Source organism: Melopsittacus undulatus (assembly GCF_012275295.1).
Source record: "Melopsittacus undulatus isolate bMelUnd1 chromosome W unlocalized genomic scaffold, bMelUnd1.mat.Z SUPER_W_unloc_4, whole genome shotgun sequence".
NCBI classification, from domain to species: domain Eukaryota; kingdom Metazoa; phylum Chordata; class Aves; order Psittaciformes; family Psittaculidae; genus Melopsittacus; species Melopsittacus undulatus.
In genome coordinates, this window is record NW_022993946.1 from 1,143,073 (window position 1) to 1,166,467 (window position 23,395).

Genomic DNA, 23,395 nt, shown 5'->3' on the forward strand with positions numbered 1-23,395 from the left:
TGCAGTGATTTGCAGAGTTCTCTGCAGAGCTCTGGGTGGCATGGGAGGGAGCAGGGATGGTTGTGCTTCCAGCTGATGAGACAGAGGGAGGTGGCAGCTCCCATGAAGGGAGCAGGACTCTGCTCTTGGGCAACCAAGGGCTGCTGTTGGGGCCAATGGGGAATGTCTGCCGAAGCTGCTGCCAGTGGAGTCAGTGCTCTTGAGTGCTTATGAGCCTCTAAAGACTGCCCCACAAGGCCCTTTTGGGTTCACCTCTGCTCCTGCTGGAATTAGGCTCAGCAGACACCCCAAGTCCAGGTTTCCTTCCTGTGAGAATGTGTGTGGCATCCTTTGCTGCTCTGCCCACTCCTGTCCATCCCTCATCTCTGCTTCTTCTTCCCCCCCCCCCCCCCCCCCCCGATCCAGACATGCCTGCTCATGCGCCAGCAGCATGAAGCTGCTGCCTTGAACGCGGTGCAAAGGATGGAGTGGCAGCTGAAGGTGCAAGAGCTGGACCCACGGGGCACAAATCCCTCTGTGTGAACGAGGTGCCCTCATTCTATGTGCCAATGGTCGACGTGAATGATGACTTTGTGCTCTTGCCGGCATGACAGTTCAAAGCCAGGAGACATCACTGAACACTGGCATGGACAGGAGCCCTCTGAGGTCAGGCAGTCAAGCTCACATTCACCCTTACTGCTTGCTGATGAATCCCTGGTCAGAGGAGGAGGAAGCAGCTATCGGCAGAAAACAAAACAATAAGAAAAATAATTGCACTTTCTTCACAACATGTCCCTCACTTCTGAACTGACGGCAGCTCTGCCAGGCAGTGAGCCAGGGTGCATCTCCTTTCCAACCAGCTGCCGTGGCAGGGAGGCAGCCTGGCTGCATGGGCAATCGGGTACGCGCTGGCTGAGAGACTGACAGAGGCATGGAGGGAGGAGGCCAAGGACACCATTTGCATGTTGCAGAAGCTGCTGAGCGGTGCCAGCAACCACATGATTCATGAACTTGTGAACACCGTGATTTCCAGCTCTCTGTTTTCCACTGGTGGCAGGTCTCTGCTCGGAGAAGCTGCAGCAGGAAACCATGGGGGGAGGGGGGGGGGGGGTGTTTGAGTTTCTCATTCCATTCTGGGTATGTCTAAAAAAAACCATAGAAACAAAAAGCCAGTGTCCAAGTTGGGCAGCTGTGGCTCTGAAGGTGTGGATGGGTCTGGCGCCCGCAGCAGCTGCTCACCAGCATTTGGGAAGAGCAGAGGAGCTGCTGAAGAGGCATGGCCAAGCAGTCAAATGGTGATGCATAGAAAGGACTTTGCCAACTCTGTTTTTAATGGAGTAAAATCCATGTGGTTTATATTTTTCTTTTCCTTTAATCTTGGGCATTTCGTTTCTCTTTCTGAGAACATAACTTGAAAACACTACAGAGCCAATACTCATATAAAGAAAAATTGTATCCCATAAATGCTGTACAGTTTTTATATACATTAACAGTGTACTTTTGCTGCCTTCTAGATAATTTATTTTGCAACACATTACTGCACAGTTGTAAATAACTTATGTACTGTAACATCACTTTCAGTTATGTGTAAAGAAATAAATTAATTAAAATTATCTTTGTATGTATAGTTCTCCCTAGACAGCACTTTCCCTCTCAAGGAGAAAATACGGTCCAGGATGGTGTGCAGTGCTCCTTGGAAGCCCATCTGATATGCTCAGGTATGCAGGGGTGGTCCAACCCATGGGCCATGATCTCTGGATGCTCACCTGATTTTTAACACCACATTGGTTTTCTCCTCCTTCCCCAGGAAGGGAGGTGGTTTCCCAGCAGCCAGGGCAAACTGGAGTCCAGGAGCCTGCAGCAGGGCTTTCAGCACCAGATGCTTCCTTCTGGGGTGCTGCTGCCCTTGTGCCCTGGGACAGGCACCTTGCCAGGCTCCCACGGTGCTGCTCCAGCCACAGCTACACTCCCACCACCTCCTGCTCTTCTTTTTAATACTGACCCTCAGAAATAGGTTGCAGGGATCACTGCTGCCCCGTGGCTCAATTCACCCATGTGGGGCTGGTGTTGGGCAGCACAGCTGGGAACACTGCATGCCATGTAGTGCCATCCCCACCAGCTCTGCACCTCTGGCATAGAGTCATAGAGTAGATTTGGGTTGGAAAGGACCTTAAATCTCATCTAGTTCCAAACTCCTGCCACTGGCAGGGACACCTTCCACTAGACCAGGTTGCTCCAAGTCCCGTCCAGCCTGGCCTTGAACACTACCAGGGGTGGTGCAGCCACAGTTTCTCTGGGGCAGCCTGTGCCAGGGCCTCACCACCCTCACAGGGAAGAATTTCTTCCTTATATCCAACCTAAATCTCCCCTGTTTAAGTTTAAACCCATTACCCCGTGTCCTAGGGCCCTGTGCCACCGTATAGCCTTATCACCCCTTTGGCTGTACAACTTCCCATGGAGCAAGGCCAAAAGAAATGCAGATGTAATTTTGCAGATGTAGAGCACCAGGACAACACTGTTGTCCTTCAGAGATTGTGACTGTAAATAAATTTCAAATAGAAGAGGAAAACCCAAAAAGCTTGTTTGCAACTCAGCTGCTTCGTTGACACTGGGTGCAAGGGAGGCCCTGACCAGTTCCTTTCCCAGGGAGTGCAGACCCCAGCTGGATATTGCTGAACTAGAAAAGTGGCCAGTACTTTATACTGACTCGTGGATGGTGGCAAATGCCCTGTGGGGGTGGTTTGCAGCAATGGAAGCAGAGCAACTGGCAACACAGAGGTAAACCCATCTGGGCTGCTGCACTCTGGCAACACAGAACCCCAGAGAGAACTGAGTCAGAAAATGGGACTCATTTCTGGAACAACCTTGTAGACAACTTTAAGGTTTAGGGGGACCTGGATGCATCTGTGGGTGCTCAAAGCCAGGCCCTGGCACCCCCGGCTGCACCCCAGGACCCCCAGCATCAACCAAGGGGGTGCCTTGGCCTGGAGCACCATGAAGTTGGGGGGGAGTGAACCAAGCTTGGGGTGGGAAATCAGGCTGGGGGGGTGAACCAGGTTGGCTGGGAGGAGATAAATCGAGCTGGGAGGGGGAAAACCAGGTTACGGGGACAAACTGGACCAGGATGAGGGAGTTGGGTGGCGAACCGGGCTTGGAGGGGGGCGAACCAGGCTGGGGGCTGGACTGATTTTGGGGATTGAACTGGTGTGGGGTGAACCCGGAACATACAGGGCCGACTGGCGAAAGGCAGAGCCCCAGGGAGGCAGTTGTGTTGGTCGAAGGCATGCAGGGTGAGCAACTGTGAGAGAAAAAAAAAAAAAGGGAAAACCAAGGGGGAAAGGAGTGGAGTTCACTCAACTCCTGTGTTTGAGCATGGGATGAGTGCTGGGGCAGGCAGACAAGTGGGAACAGACATGTTGACAGATGGGACTGAGGGCTTGCTGGACCCTCACTGGACAAACCCTTTTATGTGTATGAAGCGATAATTAATAATGATGATTTAACATTAATGGTGGACAATCACCAGAGAGCAGCGCACAGACACCAAGAGGAGGAGACTTATGATAATAAGTTCCTGGACCTAGTTATAATATTCCCTGCCTATACATGGGAATTATGACTATGTATGTGACTAATGCAATAGTGAAAGTATATAAACCTGTAACAAATACTAATCACTTGCGCCTCTGGCCACGGTCGTGCTCCCAGCGCTGTTTGCTTTTGCTTTTTTGACTTTGTCCCTCAATAAAACCTTGTTAGCTTGTTTAGAGGAGGGAGTTCGTATTCTACAAATGGGGGCTCGTTCGGGATAAGAACCTGCTTTGCTTCCGTGGGCCTAGGGGAATCTGAGTGAAAGGCGTGCCCTGCCGATTTCAGCAGTTTGCTCGGTTTCTTCTGGTCTCATCGGCACTTGCATGTTATATCCTGGGCAAAGAAGGGGACTCATGACGCAAAAGCAGGGAAGGGCTCCCAGGAAAACTGTGGTCGCTTGTAATTCACATGCACGAAGATCCGGACAAGAAAATGGACTGTAAGTATTGTTCGGTTAGGCGGGAATATGGGGGTGATCGGTGTGTGAATGAGACGCGGACCGGGTGGCCGGGATCTGTGAGGCTTGTGCGGAGTCCTTCTAACCGCTGTTCCAATATCCTGCCAGGGAATTGGCCGGTGAAGAGACGAAGCGAACGAGTAACTGAAGAAAGATGGAAAGACCCCCCAGGGTATAGGTATGGGACAAGGGGCAGGTAAGCCAAGTCCCGGGAAAGAAAGGGAGCAAGGAAATGTCGGCCAAAATACCCCCAGACAGTCCACTGGGGGTTATGTTAGCTAACAGGGAATATGGTCCAGGTAGGAGAGACATGACTAGGGGTGTCAGAGGCTCTACCTCCTGGGGAATATCAGGTAAAGGGGATACCTATAAGTCATAAGGAGACGTCCTACACAAGGTAAAGAGTGTGGATGCTTGCCCCAAGGGTTGGTTTGGTACAAGGGTAACTGTACTAACGGCTTTACAAACCTTTGGCAAGTAAACAATAGCTTGAGATTTATGTGTTAACAATTATTGGCTTAGACGACATTCTGTGTGAAGTGGGTGATTGAGAGATGGGCCCTTGTGTGAATGAGTGTTTAGTGTGAGTGAGATGTGGCATAGCTACGAAGGAGTATGGAGTCCTGATTCACAGTTCTGTGTTCTCCGCGAGGAGAGCAGCCGGAGATGGACGAAGCATATATGTCCTTTGAAATTGAACCTATTGTTGGGTTTTAGTGTCTTGTCCACTGTAGTGTTGTGTGCAAACCAATTTTTGACTTTGAACGTCTTGTTTGTGAGGATAACGTGTGGGGGAATTTGATCAGGATTTTGGTGTGTTAATCGCTCGGGAAATTGTTCCGATTGGGACCAGATTGAACGTTTGGGAGAATTAGTACGGGTAATTTATGTAAATTTGTGAGAACTAAAGGACCAGTAGAGCAATATAGGGGTTAACTGTCAAAGTAGTGTTCAAGCTCTCTGGCACAGGGCTTGAACTAGCTCTTATCCTGTCTGTCATCACTGTAGTTTGTATATCCAAGCTAAGTGTCCTGCTTGGTCGCAATGTATTCTCTCTTTTGGTCAGAGACAAGAGGTTTATTTACAGAACTGTTTGGAATTCAGGTGTATCCGTTGTGGGTGCAGCACTCCGTTATACCTTTTACTCTGGGTAAAATGTTATTGTTGTAGGGCTAACCGTATCATATATCTTTAAGGCATTACAATGGGAGGACAACAGAGTGGGGGAATTCTCAGAAAGAGACCGTTAGGTTGCATTTTAGCTCATTGGAAAGATATGGGGGGGGGAGGGGCACCGGGAGAAAATGTGAATAAGAAAACTCTGATCAAATATTGTAATCAATGGTGACCTTTTATATAAATTGAAAGATGGAGAAAAGTGGCCCTTCAATGCAACTTTTGAACTATAACATGTTGTTACAATTGATGTTGTTCTTAAAGCGGTAAGGAAAATGGGATGAAGTGATGTATGCAGATATGTTTTTCACTTTAAGAAACCACCTGGCATGACAGACTGAATATAAAATTGATATAGCTCGGCCAGATCCCTTAATTTTGGCTGTGGAAAAGGACAGGGAAAAACAGAAAGCTAAGCTGGAGAGATGCTGTTCAGCCTCTGATATTGGGGAAAAATGTGCAAAGTTAAAAAAAAAAACAAAACAACAAAACCAAACCCTGAGTAATCAGGAAGATAGGTTGGGAAATTATCTATCACAGGTACCTCCGAGAGAAGCACCCTCTGCATCTGTCCTATCTGATATTGATAAGGAGGAAGAGATTGCTGTCACTGGCAACAAGCAGCAGATCCACATTCAGAGTTAAGAAAGGGTTAAACCAGAAGTGCTGTTGCAGAGGCAGGCATCTGCAGCCCCTGCAGAGCAGGGTGAGCAACTGTGAGGAAAAAAAAAAAAAAGAACAGGGAAAACCAAGGGGGAAAGGAGGGGAGCTCGCGCAGCTCCTGTGTTTGAGCATGGGATGAGTGCTGAGGCAGGCAGACAAGTGGGAACAGACATATTGACAGATGGGACTGAGGGCTTGCTGGATCCTCACTGGACAAACCCTTTTATTTGTATGAAGCAATATTAATTAATAATGATGATTTAACATTAATGGTGGACAAAAGTCTAAACCCTGCTTAGTTCTGATATGGGTAGCAAAAAGAAGGTTTGACCCATAACTGTTTAGAAGTTATATGATGCCAGACCAAGATTCGGGAGGATTTAACGGAACAGGCTCTCCCAGAGGGTGAAGGAATATATGTTGACGGATCGTCTAGATGTCTGCAGGGAAAAAGGATATCAGGGTATGTGCTAGTTAACGGAGAAAAGACGCAAATCACTGAAAGAGGGAAATTACCCTCAGGTTGGTCTGCTCAAACATGTGAGCTATATGCTCTGAAAAGAGCTTTAGAATACCTAGCGCATAGGAAGGAAACTATTTATACTGATTCAAAATATGCATTTGGTGTAGTGCACACCTTTGGGAAAATTTGGGAAGAACGGGGACTTTTAAATTCAAAAGGGAAGGGGTTGATTCATGAAGGGCTTATCTTGGAAGTCTTGGAAGCATTAAAATTACCTGAAGAAATAGCTGTAGTGCATGTTAGAGGACATCAGAGGGGAATGACACCCAAAATAAGGGGAAATAATCTAGCAGACCAAGAAGCTAGAGATGCAGCAGAAAATGGAATTGAGAGAGTCATGTTGGTTCTGTTACCTGAGGAAGAGGAATTGGAGATTCCAAAATTCAGTGAGTCAGAAGGGAAAGAGTTGAGAAAAATAGGAGGAGAACAGGATCGACATGGGAAATGGAAACTCCCTGACAGGAGGCAACTCCTTAATAAACCACTGAGCAGACAGATATTAGAAAACATACATCAAAAGACTCATGGGGGCACACAAGCCCTATGTGATCACTTTTTAAGGGAGTATGGATGTATTGGAATTTTTGGGTTAGCGAAACAAATAACTGATAAATGCATGACTTGCCAAAGAGTGAATAAAAAGGTTATAAGAAAATCTAACTCCGGGGGATGTGAACTGGCGACGCGGCCCTTTCAAAGCACCCAAACAGATTTCACTGAACTCCCTCCTGTGCAGAGGTGGAAGTTCCTATTAGTAATAGTAGATCACTTAACTCATTGGGTGGAAGCAATTCTGGTTGTCAGGGCTACAGCAAATACAGTATCAAAAACTCTTTTGGAACTAATTATCCCTAGATATGGGATGATTAGCAGAATTGACTTAGATAGGGGAACACATTTTACATCAAAAATTGTACAAGTAACCCAAGCCTTGGGGATAATATGGGAATTGCACACCCCATGGCATCCTCAAAACTCGGGAGGAGTGGAAAAAATGAGTCAAACCTTGAAAACAACGTTAACTAAACTAATGATTGAGACCCAAATGTCCTGGGTAAAGTGTTTGCCTTTAGCATTGTTATGGGTTCAAATGCAACCCAGCTTGGATTTAGGGATAGCTCCTTATAAAATTATGTTTGGATTACCTTTTATGACAACCCAAAAGGAGACCGATACTTATGAAAGAGGAGAAGAAGATACATCAGCACAATAGCTCAGACTCTGGAACATTTAAGATCAAAAGGATGGATTTCCCAGACAATGCCTTTAGACTTTAAAATTCATAACATTAATCCCGGGGAGTGGGTATTGATTAAGACCTGGAGAGATCAATCTTTAACTCCACAGTGGGAAGGTGCCTTTCAGGTATTGCTGATAACGGAAGCTGCGGTCTGTGCCAGAGAAAGAGGACGGACCCACACCAGCAGGATTAGAGGACCTGTGGAAGAACCTACGGAGTGGACTGTAATATCTACACCAGGTGACACCAAACTGACTCTCAAGAAGAGGACTATGTAGTAATATATAGGTAATAACTCGTGAATACAGGGAGACAAAAGGTTAAGGCCGAGCTTATATGACTGGTTTTAAAATTCCCTTGTGGGATACTTTGAGGAAACTGTGGTTCTCTTCCTGGGGAGGTAACAATCCCCAATTTGGGGGATCTGGATTATATTACTCAGATACACATGGGGAACTAGCTCTGGTTTGTGATCCTGTAATAGAGGAACGAGAGCTTTCACCAATGTGTGTATATATATATATATATATAATGTCTGAGACACCCCAATACAAGACGCACTAGTTGGGTGTTCTGTCCGTGTAAGACTTGTAAACAGAAGTGATATTGCAGCTCCCATAATAGACACCTGCGTTGCATGCCATGTCCTAAAAATTCACCCTGGATTGAATATAGACAGCCATTACAGGATGCTGACGTACTTACTCTACTCTGTGGCTGGGAGTTATTGGTACCATCGGAGTGGGAGGTAACTGAAGGTAAGTGGGAATACACTATAAGGGTCTGTGAATAAAGTTTGAGTGAAATTGAATGGGAGGAAATAAGACGGCCAAGGGCAAGCCCAGGTTGGCCTCTATGCCTGCCACCGAGAAACACAAACATACCTCGGCTGTGGGCAGCAACCCCACAGGCCAGAGAGGTGGAGGTGTATGTCATACTGGACCTCTGATCATCTTATGGCTCCTGTCCCTATCATGAGTATGAGCCTCCTCCAATTGCACGGAATGTATGAAGGAGTGGGCACTTGACCAGGCAAACTTTAGTCTATCAATCACACCCATTATCAGTGCAGTGGAAACATGCTTGAGATGTGCACCCATAACAATACAGAGTACGCCAGATGTAATGTTAAAGGCAAGATAATATGTTATGATCCTAAAGCTAAAGTAAAGGAATGGTGGTTGGAAGTGCAGTCCCTGGGAAAAGATGGAATAATAGTAGGGTGAACTGAAGTTACCAACATAAATAGTCCAGCAAGCGTAATTTTTGATGCTTGTGAAGCAATAGACAGTGGTAAGTGGGCAGGGGTATGTGGAAGTATGGAATGGGTGCTAATCTTCTCCCATGACCGAAAATATATATGCTCCTCTTGGAAGAAAAAAAATCTAAAACGGCAAGTTCTGATTGTACAAGGAACTGGAATTATTGTACTTCTTGGACCTGTGTTCTTTGGTCCACAGATTATACTCCAGGAAAGTATACCAAGAGACTAGAGGAGCAAGGATATTGGGTAGTTAAGCTAAAGAGATTGACCGCCCCAAACAAATGCAGGAGAAACCAGTGTTACCCACTGAACTTAACCATAAATAAACCCAGAACCTGGAATGAGGATTGGAAAATGGCCGAACACACTTTCGGCCTGCAGATTGACAGCACTGGGTCAGACCCAGGAACTCTCATCTATATTTAGATCCAGGAAGATGTACACTCGGACAAGGAGGAGGAACTACTGTTCCATGCTTTCTACTGTGAAATGGAAACTGGGGCCAAATATGAAATTCCCACAATTGTCAGAAATTTGTTTGTGAACTTGGCAGAAAATATAGCAAAAGTACTCAATATAAGTAATTGTTATGTTTGTGGAGGTACCAGTATGGGGGAACAATGGCCTTGGGAGTCGAAGGAAATTAATTTCACTGACAACAATATATGGAATTCAAGAAAAGTCCAGAGTGTGAAACAATGGGCACTACAGACGAGTATCATTGGCCAAAAACTGTTGGCAAAAGCCCCCTGGGAGACAAGGGAAAAACAAACAAACAAACAAAAAAAAACCCACCCAAAACCAACAACAACAAAAACCACCCCCAAAAAAACCCCCAAAATACAGTGGGGGATTTAACTTGTGAAAATAGTAAAATTTTGAATGAAACAATAAAAAAAAAAATGAACAACCCAGGGCCATCCTTCGGATATTGCAGATGGAGGGAAATATTGGACTTTAAATAAGAATCCTGGGGATAAGTGGGAAGCTCCAGAAGGACTATATTGGATCTGTGGTAAACATGCATACTCTGAATTACCTGGGAATTGGCCCGGAATATGTGTTTTGGGAACCAATCGTCCAAGTTTCTTTTTATTACCAATACGTATGGGGGAATGATTAAGGGTGCCAGTCTATTCTGATGCATCTGAAATATCCCGGGCAAAAAGGGACCTACAGATTGGAAACGGGAGAGATGATCAGTGGCCCCCAGAGCGAATTTTTGCATATTACAATCCTGCCTCCTGGGCTGAGGATGGATCCTGGGGATACAGGACTCCTATATATATATATATGTTAAATCGCATAATTAGGCTGCAAGCAGTCCTGGAAATTGTGACTAACAAAACTGGTGATGCATTAACCATATTAGCCAAACAGAACAGCAAAATTTGTACAGCGGTATATCAAAATCACTTAGCCCTGGATTACCTCTTGGCCCAGGAAAGGGGTGTGTGGGGGAAATTCAATCTATCTAACTGTTGTTTACAGATAGATGATGAAGGAAAAGCTATCAAAAAGATAATTACTGAAATGGAAAAGGTCACACATGTTCCCATTCAAATCGGGAAAGGATTTAACTTGGATATGAAAAAATGGTGGAACAATAACTGGTGGAACTTTGGGGGGGAAAGAGGAATTCTGCTGGGTTTTGTTTTGCTAATAACTGGTTTACTTGTTGTACCTTGTGTTGTTCCCCTGATGAGTAGAATGGTTCGTAGGACCATAGAACAATTACGGGTTTAAATAATTACTCCTGAAGGAACATAATAAAAAATCAAAATGTTAAAAATTCGGTCTCGTGATGATCCGTTTGAGGAGGCAAAACTAATCTTTGGAAAAAAAAAAGAGCAAATGAGAAAAGCCAGAAATGGAAATTATGGCTCAAGCCAAATGGATTAAGAAAAAGAAAAAGGGGGGAATTGTGATAAACACATAAATGTATGGGCTTTCACAAATCACAGGTGTGGTTATGTGGATATAACTGTACGAGTTTACAATAACAGAAACAAAGCTCGCTAAGACACAAGATTAGACAACAAGATAAAAAAGGGTCAGAACTCTTGAGCAAAACGGAGTCACATAGTAAAAGAATCTGTAAAGGTAAAGAAAGAGGGGGCAGGGCTTGATATAAGAAAAGCTAGTGCCCGGAAAATATAAAGTACTTTTTAGCTTAACTTAGGTTGTAGAAAGAGAACAATGTTCATGTTGTAAGTCTGTGGAATTTAGTAGCCCCACTAAACATGAGTTAATTGTTTCACACTAGCCTTCTAAAGTATCTTTAGCCTTAAAGAACAATGTTTGTGTTGTAAGTCTGTGGTGAGATAACAGGATTTAGTGACCCCACTGAACATAAATGAGTTATTTCACACCATCCTTCTACTTATCAGTTTAGAGACAGAGCCTCCCAAACATCTGCTAGCTTGAGATACTCCTTGTCTGCCCGACCTGCAATAAATTTTGCAGGAAGGTCACTAGTTATCAGAATAAATGCTAGTTATCAGAATAATTACAGATAGGGCTGGTTTCAGCTAGTTGTGTGATTACTGGGGTGTCCAACTGTGCCAAAGGTGAAAAGTACACTGTGAGGAAGACTGCTTGCTTCATCTTGAAGACCCCTACTCACAAGAGGAAGACTGCTTACTTCATCCTCAAGACCCTTGCCCACAATTATTGAAGAGCAGTGTGCAGACACCAAGAGGAGGAGACTTATGATAATAAGTTCCTGGACCTAGTTATAATATTCCCTGCCTATATGTGGGAATTATGACTATGTATGTGACTAATGCAATAGTGAAAGTATATAAACCTGTAACAAATACTAATCACTTGCTCCTCTGGCCACGGTCGTGCTCCCAGCGCTGTTTGCTTTTGCTTTTTTGACTTTGTCCCTCAATAAAACCTTGTTAGCTTGTTTAGAGGAGTGAGTTCGTATTCTACAAACTGGACCAGGATGGGGGGGTTGGGTGGCGAACAGGGCTTGGAGGGGGGCGAACCGGGCTGGGGGCTGGACTGGTCTTGGAGATTTAACTGGTGTGGAGTGAACCCGGAGCTTACAGGGCTGACTGGCGAAAGGCAGAGCCCCGGGGAGGGGGGTGAGTCAGTCCACGGCGGGCGGGGCTGGGGCCGGGCGGGGCGGTCCCCGCGGTCTTCGGTCGGCCCCGATGCTGCCCCCACCTGCCCGCGGAGCCGGAGCCCGATCTCAGTCTGTCGGTCGCGGAGAGCGATGCCGTCGGGGGGTGTCGGCCGCGGGGCCGGCGGGCGGCAAGGGGTTGGGCGCCGTGCTTGGCGCTGGGGCTGGGCTGGGCGCTGGGCGCTGGGCACCGCCCCCCCCCCACAACACCACTGCCACCCCGATGTTGCACTCTTGTCGCCGCTGCGCCGCCTGGCGGTGGCCGCCCTGCTCTGCGCCTCCATCCCGCGCCTCTGCGGCGGCTGGAACCCCTGCCAGCTACTACGTGTATCGCGGCACCGGTCGGCCCAACGGCACCGGGCCCTGCACACGCGGCTGGCACTGCTCCCTGCCCGCCACCGGCCTCCTCCCGGGTAAATGTTTGCTCAGGTTTGAACTTGGTTTCTGGGCAGCATCGCTTTGAAGCCGGGAATGGGAGATCAGTGCCAGAGGGGTGTCAGGCCCGTGGGGAGCCTTGTAACATCAACACTCGTGTCCCAGTGGCCCAGCGCTGCTGCTGGAGTCACCACCCTGGCTGCTGGCTACACAGCAGCTGGAGAGGGTCAGGAAGACCCTGCAAGCACTGGCCAAAGGCAATGGCTCCAGCTCTGACGACAGCTCCTGTCAACCAGGAAAGCCTCCACCTGGGTGCATGGTGGGGGCTGCTGAGGGCAACACAGCCACCAGGCCCCCTCCCTAAAGCTGTGGTGGTGGGATAGTGACAGTTCTATCCCGGGTTCCCCTGTCCCTGCAAAGCTGGAAAACCTGTCTGAGGGGGTCTCCGCAGCCCTGGTACCATGCCCTCTGCGAGATCTTCAGCACCAGGGTCATCTGGAAGAAAAGTGTCATCCTCGGCTTCACAATGTGAGCAGGCAAGGGGGTGCTGGGGGGGGGGGGGGGGTGGTCCTGCCACAGCCCCCTGATCCCGCTGTCTCACAGGTTCATCAGCACTGGCATCCACCTGCAACCTGGCCCCCCACCTACCCCACTTCTTCTCCTGCTACTTAGTGCTGGTGGGCACCAAGGCGACTGCCTGCCTCTTCTTTTTCTTGACAGCTGAGCGCTTTGGGCAGCATGCTGTCCTCCTGCTCTGCACCATCCTCACAGGCATCTCTTCCCTCCTGCTGCTGGCCCTCACCCAGTGTAAGGATGGACCGGGTACCCCCACTCTCCTGGCTGGGGTTAGGAACATGATGCTTGGGGTGGTTTTGTGCAAGATTCGACCCCTGACGGTGCTTTTCCCCCTCACCCAGACCTGCTGGACCTCATCATCCTGACCTCATCTGTGGTTGGCATCACCGCATCCCATGCCATCACCATGCTCAGCATCTTCTTTGCCAGCAAGGTCCTCCCCCCTGTGGTCAGGTAAGGGGGGAGCAACCACCCTACCCACGCTACCTGGGCAGGGTCCCCTGGGTCCCTTCTGAGTGCATTTCCCCTGCAGGGGTGCTGGGCTGGGCCTGGTCGTGGGGGCCAGTTTCATGAGCAAGGCATTTTCCCCCATCACTGCCATCCCCAACAGCCATAGCTTCTTGCACCATATCGTCTTCACCTTCTTCGGCATCCTCACCATCCTCAGCATCATGCTACTGCCAGAAACCTAGGGCCGCAGCCTGCCCCAATCCCTGCAGGACAGCGAGAGCCACTGCTGGTCCGCCCTCTTCCACCGGCTGTCCCACAAGGACCACATGCCCCTGCTCATCCCCCTACGGCATCCCCCATGACTACACCCACCTCACCACCTCCACCAAGAGGATGCTGGGCTCTCTGGCCATCCCCCATGAGATATAGCCGTGCCCCCCACCCCACACCAGGGTTTCTCCACTGCTGGGGGGGGTGAGCATGGTGCTGTGACCCCCATCGGTGGATGCTTGGTGGATGATGGGGTGCAACGGGACATATGCAATGGCAGGGATAGGGGGAGCAGCACACCCACCCCACAGTGGGGCCAGGTCCTCCCCCAGGACGAGCTGTGCTGGGAGTCCTGGGGTGGGGGGGGGCTTGCGGCAGTGGCTTGCAGGCTGCCAATAAAAGAAGTGCCTTGTTTCTATGGGCAGCTGGTGAGTTTGGGGTCCCACATGGTGCCCCTGCTACCGGCCCCCTTCTCTGGGATCTTTATTATGAGGGTGACCCGGGTTCCCCAGCTCTATGGGGCTTGTCCCTGGGGCATTCCCCCCAACAGGGCTGCCTGTGTCCCCAGCCGCTGCTTTCCTGGGATTTGCATGTTGTCCTGTGAGCACTGCAGCAGCCCTTTGCACAGAGCCTGCTGGTGCCTGCGCACCCACACGGCCCCCAGCCCCACAAACACTGCAGGTTGTGCCTGGCCAAGAATGGCCTGTCCAGTCTGTTTCCCTACAAACCCTGGATTCCTCTGCACTGGAAAACTGCAGGCAGCTTTGCCTTTTTCTGCAGAAGTGGTGGAGTGGGAAGCTCCAAAGAGACTGGGCTGGGAATGGCAAGGTGCTGGTGCCAGCAGAGCTACCTGGATATGGGCTGGAAGAGGACAGACTGACACCAGGAGGTCCCTGAAACCAACTGAGAGAGTCACTGGGTTTCTCCCCTTAACTGGGTCTCCATGACTGCATTTCTGGATCCAGCTGGGAAGTGCAGTGCTGATCAGGGTGTTCCCAACCAAGCCAAGTGTCCTGGGTTCAGCAGTAGCAGTCATTTTTCTCCTTCTTAGTAGCTGGTGCAGTGCTGTGTTTTTGACTTTAGGCCTGGGAACAGCGCTGATAACACCGATGTTTTTAGTTGTTGCTAAGTAATGTTTACTCCGATCAAGGACTTTCTGAGTCTCATGTTCTAACAGGGAGGAGGGGAAGCCGGGAGGAAGCAGAGACAGGACACCTGACCCGAACTAACCAAAGAGGTATTCCATACCACAGCACGACATGTCCAGTATATAAACTGGGGGAGTTACCCAGAACGGCTAGATCACTGCTCAGGTCGGGCTTGGTATCGATCGGCGGGTGGTGAGCAGTTGTATTGTCTTCCCTTGTTATTTCCCTTATCATTATTATTATTGGTGGTAGCAGTAGTGGTTTGTGTTATACCTTAGTTACTGGACTGTTCTTATCTCAACCTGTGAGAGCTACATTTTTTCGATTTACCTCCCCAGCAGCTAAAAAACAGACTAAGGACAATGTAGGCCCCCTCTGGAAACTTTCAGGAGAACTGGCTTCACAGGACTTGGAGAAGGCTGAGGTTCTGAATGGCTTCTTTGCCTCGGACTTCACTGTCAAAGGCTCTGACCGCAGCACCCGAGTCTTGGAAGGCGGATGCAGGGACTGTGAAAACCTAGACCTTGGGCCCACTGTACGAGAGGATCTTGTTTGAGACTATCTTCAGAAGCTGAATGTACACAAGTCCACGGGACCTGATGAAATCCATCCTCGCGTCCTGAAGGAGCTGGCGAATGAAGTTGCAAAGCCACTGGCCATCATATTTGAAAAATCATGGCAGACAGGAGAAGTTCCTGACAACTGGAAAAAGGGAAATATAACACCCATTTTCAAGAAGGGGAAAATGGATGACCCGGGGAATTACAGACCAGTCTGTTGGGGGTCGAACATGGGTGCTTTAACAGGCTTACAGCAAGCTGTGAGAAAGTGAACCTCTGACCCCAGGCTGGAAGAGGAAGCGTCAAGGTCAGCAAAACAGGAACGCAATAACAAGATGCCAGAAGCATGATGTAATGCTAAGCTGAAGCGAAGGTGTGAAACCAATCAGGAGAGGTAAAGGGGAGCGTGTACCCCTCGTGGGCAAAGTGAAGCAGCCAATCAAGTAATGCGTGATCGCGTGTAAGACAGTATATTAAGAGCAGTCTTGTAATCAATAAACGGAGCATTTTGTGAACCTACATCGTATCGGTGTTTTCTCCCCTCCACCTGGCCGCGGCACTCTGGTGACCCCGACGTGATACCAGGAGAGAGAGAGACCGTGGACGAGAGAAGGTGGAGATCCCGGCTGCCCGAGAGAGGCAGGCTGTCTGAGAGAGGCAGGAAAGGAGCTCAAATTACGTGGCCACGGCTGACCGGTGAGTCAGGCAGACTGCGGTCTGGTTCGGGATGGGTTTCGCTGTATCAGAGATAGAAAAGGCTACGATAGAAGGAGTGCTATGCGTAGCGAAGAAAACAGGGTACTCGATACCCCGACAGGAACTTGTGGACTTTTTATTTTGGTGCCGACGAAGGGGGTTGTTAGAAAATACGTGACAGTTATTCTCCAAAGATCAATGGCGTAAGATAGGGGAAGAATTGTGGGAGTCGGTGAAGCTTTTAATCTCGAGACTTGGGAGAAAATTACTAAGGAAGAAGCCCCTGATTTATGGATGTTTTCAGTCCTTCTTAAGGTGAAGGGAGCAACCCTTAAAGAGACAGACCTAAAGTTAATGTTGAAATGGTCGAAGACACGTTACCCAGAGATTGATGAGTCTACCGGATTTGAGATATCCTTGTGGAATGGGGCAAGAGTTAAGCTGTGGAATGCAGCCACGAAAGGCAATGAAGCTGTGAAAAGTTTGTTAGTCATTTGGAGAACTATTTTAGAGACGTTAAAGTCAAAAAATGAGATAATGGAAACCAGTGCCCCCCCCCGCCCCCCCGAATCTCCGCCGGTTGCCGCTATGGCTGCGAAGATTGATGTCGGGGATGAAGACGATCCTTTCAACCTGAGCCCTATTGACCCCGAGAAGGAGCCTGTGCACGTTCATCAGTTTGCTGTTGCTGCTCCTGAGATGCCTGATAATGCCGATGCTGACCTGGATGCTGCTCTTGACCTGGAGCCTATTCATCCGGAAAAGAAGCCTGATTTATATCCCCCATATCCTCACGATAAATGGGTAGCTGTAAAGGGAGAAGTGAGATGGGTGGGGGATGCAGATGTATTGCACGGTTTCCTTGTGGTGTATATGCTGGTTCAAAACCCGCAGTGGGAAAATCTCTTGTATGCTCTTATCAGGGGTAACGGGCAGAATGTGTCAGACCGTGGAGTTGGGACCCCGTATACAACTCCTTTGATACAGTCTCTCTGTGATACTCATGTACTAGAAGTTGGTAAATATAAGTATGTCCATGTTTCTATTGACCCTTGGAAACCTTTAGAGGCATTGCTGGCAACTTCTTCTGATATAGGCTGGCCACCTGTGTTGGAACGAGTGTGCATTTTGGTCAGTATAAAAGCCCAAGCCTCATGCGATGTGAGGGATGCAGAGCCTCTGCGGGGACGCCCGCTAAAGTTGAGCCTGCCACCTTGCACTGCGATGATGCTTCTCGGAGCTGGTTTCCTGATAGTCTTTACAGGATCCTTGTGCCACGTCCTGTATGTGGGACTGTGCAGTGGGAGCAATGATTGTCTGGATTTTGTGTTTCAAATATTGTAGTTGTGTGGAGTGTGCTTGTGGGATCCCATGTGTGCACATGTGCATATATGTGTGTCTGTGTGTGTTTGTAATGAGCGCAGACAGTGTTCTGTGTATTTTTTTGTTGTCAGGTTCATGTAAAAGTTTTAACAGGTAGCGGTTTAACCTTTCGGGCAAGAAAAGGTTAATGCAAAAGTGCAGTTGCCGATAGGCCGGTGGTTTTAGCTGTGCAAAGCAGGGTGAGCGACTTTAAAAAAAAAAAAAAAAGAAAAGAAGAAAAAAAGATGAGTGGAAGAACTTGATGCATCAGCTACAGGAGCTGACCATGAAACCCCAAGCAGAATGAGATAGAGAGAAACAAATGATTGTAAAACATCACTTGAGGGCAACTGAAAATTAACAGCTTGAATATGCATACTTGTAAAGTAGCTATTATTAGAGGTTGTGATTTTGCATATAAAACCACCTGTATTTACTAGCCAGTTGCTAATAAGAAACTATACCTTGTATTGTATGGATTTGTCACTTGTAAAAGAGATGTTAAAGAATGCAAATTTGCAGCAGCTGCTAGAAAATGCTAAGGTAAAAGCTAGAAAAATTCTAATATGATGGTAGTGTTATAAAGCAAGTAATGGAACAAATTAAGAGGGTGGGAGAACTCCACTGTAAGAAATTGCTTTGGTTAGTCACTCACTGTCATTAGCATCTTCAACATGCTGATGCACTCTGTGATAGTTACTCTGCTAATGTAAATCTGTGTGTGCTTTGCTGTAGTAGTGACTTGTTACTGGGTTAAGCAGGTGAAACTCTGCATTGACAACAAGGTGCAAGGACAGAGATTGACCAAATGCCTGCTACCACAGTCAAGGGCAAGACTGGGTTGGCCTCTGTGTTTGCCACCAAGAAGAACCTTTAGCTCTGCTGCTGGCTGCAACCAGCAGGTGTAGAGCGGTGGAGACACATGCCATGCCAGACCTTGATGTGAGGGATGGCCTCCACTGTTATCAGAGAGCCATACAGGAGAAAAAGGGTAGGCCCAGCTGTGTACAGCTATCAACAGGACTATACTGGCTGCCAGCGAAACGTACAAAGCCGCAGAACTCAGCAACATAAAAAAAAAAAAAAAAACAAAAAAAAAACAGCAATGATAGAAATCTGTGTAAAATCTTTGTAATATCTTTTCTATTATGTGTGACCATGGGTAATGGACAATTATACTGAGCACATCTGTTAAATCCCAATTATTCCATCCTGTTACATGGTGTGTAGGATTCACTGGTATGCCACATGTTATAAAGGTTCAAGTGACTTCAAATCAGACTAATCTTACTGAAATAATGCTGCCTAGAGTAATGGGTTGTTATGTTACACAAGTCAAGCAGTGACAGAGCAGACAAACCAAATTGTAAAAAACTTTTAGTAAAACTAAAAATGGGGAGATGTGGAGACAGTGTTCTCACAGGAGAATGGACATTTGGTACATGAGCTCTGAATAACTCCGAGGGATACAGCAAGGCCGTGAGAGGCCCGAGGAAGCCTAAGCAAGCAAGATAAGAAGAAGCTGGAATTCACTGAGTTATGAGAACTGTGGACTGTTGGCAAGCGTTCGAGGTCAAGTTCTCACACCTGAGCTTAACCAATTATATGTTAGTCACTAAGGGTCTTCAAGACAAGTATCCAATCATGATATGCCAAATTGCTGTAGGTGTGTGTAAGCAATAGTATATAAGGAGTTAATGCTTTGCAATAAATGGCTTTTTGTCTGATCAAAAAAAAAAAAAAAGGGGGAGTGTAACTCCTTGACTGTTAACACTGTACAGTTTACTTCTGCAGCTGCTTCACATCCCCTTTGCATTAGAATGCTTCTGGGCATGTGTTGTATGAATCTTTCTGATCATTCTGAATCTATTCACAAGAAATTGTTTGAACTTAAGGAAAATACTGTAGAAACAAATCCTATAGACTCTTGGTTAAAATCGTTAGGAATAAGTAGTTGGTTAAGGAGTTTAATCATGATGTTTAGCGGACCAATAATAATTATGTTAATTTTGTTTTTTGGACCTTGTTTGTTACAATGTATTATGCAACGCATGCAGCAGATGACGAACGCCTTATTTGAAAAAAGAGGGGGAGATGTTGGGGGTCGAGCATGGGCGCTTTAACAGGCTTACAGCAAGCTGTGAGAAAGTGAACCTCTGACCCCAGGCTGGAAGAGGAAGCGTCAAGGTCAGCAAAACAGGAACGCAATAACAAGATGCCAGAAGCATGATGTAACGCTAAGCTGAAGCGAAGGTGTGAAACCAATCAGGAGAGGCAAAGTGGAGCGTGTACCTCTCGTGAGCAAAGTGAAGCAGCCAATCAAGTAATGCGTGATCGCGTGTAAGACAGTATATTAAGAGCAGCCTTGTAATCAATAAACGGAGCATTTTGTGAATCTACATCGTATCGGTGTTTTCTCCCCTCCACCTGGCCGCGGCACCAGTCAGTCTCACCTCTGTGCCTGGCAAAATCTGGGAGCAGATTCTCTTGGAAGGCATGCTAGGGCACATGAAAAACAACAAGGTGCTTGGTGACAGCCAGCATGGCTTTACTAGGGGAAAACCCTGCCTGACCAATTTGGTGGCCTTCTATGATGGGGCTATAAAAGTGATGGACCGGGGTGGAGCAGTTGACGTCATCTACCTGGACTTGTGCAAAGCGTTTGACACTGTCCCACATGACATCATTGTCTCTAAATTGGAGTGTCATCAATTTGATAGGTGGACCACTTGGTGGATAGAGAACTGGCTGGATGGTCGCACTCAAAGATCGGTGTTGGGACCGGTCTTGTTTAATATCTTTGTTTAATCTTGTTTAATATCTTTGTTGCTGACATGGACAATGGAATTGAATCCGCCCTCAGCAAGTTTGCCGATGACACCAAGCTGTGTGGTTCTGTTGGTACGCTAGAGGGAAGGAAAGCCATTCAGAGGGACCTTGACATGCTTATGAGGTGGGCTGATGCCAACCTTATGAAGTTTAACCATGACAAGTGCAAGGTCCTACACCTGGGTCGGAGCAATCCCAGGCACAGCTACAGGTTGGGCAGGGATGAGATTCAGTGCGGCCCTGCAGAGAAGGACTTGGGGGTGTTGGTCAATGAGAAAATGAACATGAGCCAGCAGTGTGCACTCACAGCCCAGAAAGCCAACCGTATCCTGGGCTGCATCAAAAGGAGCATGACCAGCAGGTCAAAGGAGGTGATCCTGCCCCTCTACTCTGCTCTTGTGAGACCTCACTTGGAGTATTGTGTGCAGTTCTGGTGTCTTCAAAATAAAAATGACATGGAACTGTTAGAACAAGTCCAGAGGAGGGCCACGAGGATGATCAGGGGACTGGAGCACTTCCCATATGAAGACAGGCTGAGAAAGTTGGGGCTGTTCAGCCTGGAGAAGAGAAGGCTGCATGGAGACCTCATAGCAGCCTTCCAGTATCTGAAGGGGGCCTACAGGGATGCTGGGGAGGGACTATTCATTAGGGACTGTAGTGTAGTTGAAACTGAAACAGCAGGGGTTTAGACTGGATCTAAGGAAGAAATTCTTTACTGTGAGGGTGGTGAGGTACTGGAATGGGTTGCCCAGGGAGGTAGTGAATGCTCCATCCCTGGCAGTGTTCAAGACCAGGTTGGATGAAGCCTTGGGTGATATGGTTTAGTGTGAGGTGTCCCTGCCCATAGCAGGGGGGTTGGAACTAGATGATCTTGAGGTCTTTTCCAATCCTAACTATCCTATGATTCTATGAATGTTCTGGCAGTGAGAGGAATGCTAACATGGAGTCAGGAACACCGTTGCTTGGGGTTTGGGAGCACCATGCACATGCATTCAGCCTCACCTTTGAAACACTTTGAAACATATGACCTGCAAATAAAGTAGATTATAGCCTGGCAGCAGCTGGGCTTTGCCTCTTTTGGGTTCTGCCATTATGGTCCCAAAGTCACCATATGGTCCCAAAGTTACCCACCTCTGCTTCTCAGGGGTAATTCAACCTTCAGATCCCAGTTGCTATGATGGGACACAACCTCGTCAGTCCCCTGAAGTGTTTTTTTACCACCACAGGGACATTTTCCACCTCTGAGTGATCTCCAAAGGCTGCCACAGTGGTGGAGAAAAGCGAAGGGCAATGGTGCTCACTCACAGCACCACAGGCTAAATGAGGCTTGGGAAAAAAATAGCCCCATTGACCTGACATCCTCGATAGATGGAGCAAGCGGTCAGGAGAGGAAAGAAAGGCAAGAAAGGCAGAGAGTGCGGTAACAGGATGGGGAAGAGAATTAAAATCCCCCCTAGACAGCTGTGGGGGATGTCAGGGAGGCAGCCTGGCCAGGGATCTGACACTGGTGAGGGTAGCCAGGCACCCTCCAACCCCCCCAACCCCCCCTTATGCCTAGCTCTGAGTTGTGCTCAGCTAGTGAAAGGGTTAAGTTTAATTTATATTGATTTCTATTTAAGATCATTCTCTCCCTGTAAGAGCCTGCAGCTGTGAATTGATTGTATTCTGTCATTATGCAGTCTGCATCACTAATGGCTTGTAACAAAGGCATGCCATCTTCCCAGGCATGCCATCTTCCCAAGAGCTAATTACACACACATACTCCCTTCCTGTTTGCAGAGCATTGCAATGAAATTAAACTGAATTTCAAAATAATTTTCTCCTAAAGACATCTCTTTGTAATAATTAATGCATGCTATTCCTTTTCACCTGAAATATTCATCAGGAGTGGTGACTAAAAAAAATTTTAAATCTGATAGCCCTGCACACCCTGTGCATCGCCTGATGATGCTCCAGTCCCAGCCCATGGTACCCATCTGGGATGGGGACCCATGGTGACACTGCCAGCAATCTGCAAATATTTGATAAAACCTACCATGGTACACACATGTCCCATCTGCAATAGGTATTATTACTAATAATTATTAATTATTATTAAATCTTGTAACAGAGGAGTCCATCCCTCACATCAAGGTCTGGCATGGCATATGTTCCCACCACTCAATGCCTACTGGGTTGCAGCCAACAGCGGAGCTAAAGGTTCTTCTTGGTGGCAAACACAGAGGCCAACCCAGTCTTGTTCTTGACTATGGTAGGAGGCATTTGACCAACATCAGTCCTTGTACCTCATTGTCAATGCAGAGTTTTATCTGCCTCATCCAATAAGAAGTCGCTGCCATGGCAAAGCACATACAGATTTACATTAGCAATATAACTACTATAGGGTACATTCCATGATTTCAGTTTTCATGCTAATATCCCCCACAATTTCATTGATTGCCCTTAAATCCTGAACTAACCTATAACTCTTTTAATCTTGTTTCTTTATTCAATTAGCAATCTATATTTAAAAAATTTATCAATGATTTCTTCGATTCCCTTCTGATCCTAATTATCAGGGATACTATTTTATTCTAATTGGGCGGGCCCCCTTTTTATTTCTACTTTAACAGGCAAAGCATTTTTTGCCTTACCTGGAACTTCAGATGCCCATACTCCTAGATATACCTAATTAAAGATTTCTTCTATTTCAAGGAGGTCCTCCTTTTCGCTTTTCTATTGAATTAAAGATAAACTCAGGACTTCAATTAATTGTTCTCTCCCTCCTCACTGGCAGAGCATGAGCTACTGCTGAACCCATGACAGTCTTTAACTCTTAATTCAATTTCTCCCTCTGTAAACATTGTGGTTGCTTCCAAACGTTCTAATAAATCTCGCCCTAGTAAAAATTTATGCATTCCTACTCGCTTTACCAATTTGTACTTTAAGGGTTTCAGAAAAAACACTTTTTCTTGGCAGCCAGTAGCTCCCACAACTGTAAGAGATTATTTTCCCAACAGAGTCAAACTGATTTAACACCAAATAGGTTGTTCCTGTACCCACTAAAAATTCCACCTCACTTTCTCTGGTCCCTAGCTTTAATTCAACCAGTGGATCCACTAGG

The 23,395-nt window shown here is 47.2% G+C and overlaps 2 pseudogenes; both read left to right on the forward strand.

Moving 5' to 3' along the window:
- Nucleotides 1-868, forward strand: part of LOC117438263 (ankyrin repeat domain-containing protein 11-like) — a 103,679-nt pseudogene extending 102,811 nt beyond the window's left edge.
- Nucleotides 869-12,119: 11,251 nt separating this feature from the next.
- On the forward strand, nucleotides 12,120-13,856 carry LOC117438264 (putative solute carrier family 22 member 31; annotated as a pseudogene).
- The last annotated feature ends 9,539 nt before the right edge of the window (nucleotides 13,857-23,395 follow it).